Genomic DNA, 1871 nt, shown 5'->3' with positions numbered 1-1871 from the left:
CGGGCCCCTGGCGGCGGCGGCAGGACAATAAGGGGCCGGGGCGGCGCGGCGGGGCGCCGGCCTAGCGCAGGAGGAGGAGCTGGTGCTGCGGGGCTGCCCGCCCGCGGGGGAAACTCGGCGGTGGCGGCAGTGGCGCTTCCCGGTAGCGGCGCGGAATCTGGGCCGAGGTGAGCGGGGCGAGGGGCGGGCGAGCCGCGTGGGGAGGGCGACGGTGCCTGGAGCCGCCCTTTGTGCGGCTGGGGCCCGCGGGGCGCAACTTCCTTTGTTCCGCGCAGGCGGCTCCGGATGGCGGCCGGGCCCTGCCGGGGCGCGGGGCTGGGGACCGGAACCAACTTCCAGCCTGGGCCTGCGCCAGTTCCTAGCGCCCAGGTGGAGGCCGCCTGCCCGCCGGCGGCACTGCTCGAGGAAGCCCGCGGGCGCTGTCCCCGGCTCGTACTAGGAGCTCCGGAGCGTCCGTGTCGTGGCCGCTGCTTGCTGTGCGCCGTGGGGGAGCCGATACAACGCTGCGGAGCCAAGTTTCTATGCGCTCTTCGGCCTGCTGTGGTTTAAGGGGGCTCAAGGAGCTGCTGCCACATGTTAGATATACCGGGGTCCCCGCGCTGCTTGAGCAGGGAAGAGAGAGACTATATCCAGGAAGCAGGAAGCTGTGAACTTTTTTTTAAAGGTCTGGGAAGCCAAGGCTGTGGAGTGGCTTGTTTGCTTTGGTAGAAACCAGTGGGAATTGCGTTGTCCCTAGTGAGGTGAACCTGACAGACTGTGGTTTGTTTTGAGTGATGAGATGAGGTAGGGTGTACAGTGCCGGCTGCTTGTGGAGTTGAGCAGTATGGTGCTGGGGGGGTAGGGTGGTTCAGTTTTGAGTTTTGCAACAAGGCATCTTAAGCTTTCCTTTTTGTGTGAACTTACCTACACCTGGGTCTGAGTGCAATCGGAGGTAGACAAGGGACCACCAGTTAAATAACAAGGCAGGTTTGTGTTTTGTGTGAAAGTTTTGTTCATCTGACACAGACTGGTTTGATAGTTTGTTTTTAGTAGAAAAATGATAACTTTCAGCTGATCTTAGACACCAGGTATATCGGTAATACACATTTGATCTGGTGTACAGCTTACAGGTTTACCCTTGCGGGCAGCAATAAACGTCTTGAAAGGACTGGAACAAAATAGATGGCAGTGAACTTCAGCTTCCTTATATGGCTTAGGCTTGGCAGAAAAGCAATGAAGCCTAAATAGAGTAATCCTTTTACAAAGAACGATCACTTTCCAAAGCAGTGCTTCATTCCCAATAATGACTTAAGTTTCTAAGAGGAGGAAAAACTGTAGCAGTGCATGACAAAAGTAGTTGCAAATCAGTGTGTTTGTGGAAAATTTATTTCTTTTCAGACCTTTTGGTTGTCTGTTGATGCACTTCATATTTTTTCTATGATGTGCTGGAGAATAGATCCTTATAGTTGGGGCTGCAACGTTTTACACTAGTGTTTTGTCACCATGGTAGCTGTGATAAGGCCCTTCTTTAATGATGAAAGTGGAATTCACTACTGCTTACAGCTAAGGGCTACGTCATAGAATTCCATTCATTTCATTGCCAGAGTGTTGGTTGTAATCAGGAAGCTGATCCTTCTGGGTAATCAGCAGCATCTTTTAATGGTTTAAAAAATAGATGGCAGTATATTTTTAATTGACAGTTTTTTTCAGTTTAGTTATGTAGTATAAAACATTCAGTCTCTGGTAGGGGGAGCTTGTGTACCCCACCCTATATAACTTTCACTGTTTAATCTTTAAAATTATATATTGCTTTGTTACTGAAATATTTTCACTTAATGTACTTCTTTCCCAATCCCCCCCAAATTGAGTTATGCTGTTGGGGGGGGGGGGGG

The 1871-nt window shown here is 51.5% G+C and overlaps 1 protein-coding gene across 7 annotated transcripts in view; it reads left to right on the top strand.

The window, feature by feature from the left end:
- Window positions 1–59: 59 nt before the first annotated feature.
- The window catches only part of ERBIN (erbb2 interacting protein), a 239031-nt gene continuing 237219 nt past the window's right edge, over window positions 60–1871 (top strand). For 4 of the 7 annotated variants that reach the window (XM_019517772.1, XM_019517773.1, XM_019517776.1 and 1 more), the window contains exon 1: window positions 60–167. The gene's annotated coding sequence lies outside the window, so the exon portion shown is untranslated. The remainder of the gene's footprint in view (window positions 168–1871) is intronic. The other 3 variants (XM_019517777.1, XM_019517775.1, XM_019517778.1) reach the window with 1 other exon arrangement.

The sequence above is a fragment of the Gavialis gangeticus genome, unplaced genomic scaffold (assembly GCF_001723915.1).
Source record: "Gavialis gangeticus isolate Ggan-Ray unplaced genomic scaffold, GavGan_comp1, whole genome shotgun sequence".
NCBI lineage: Eukaryota > Metazoa > Chordata > Crocodylia > Gavialidae > Gavialis > Gavialis gangeticus.
The sequence above is the reverse complement of the archived record's forward strand: the minus strand, read 5'-3'. Positions and strand labels throughout refer to the sequence as shown.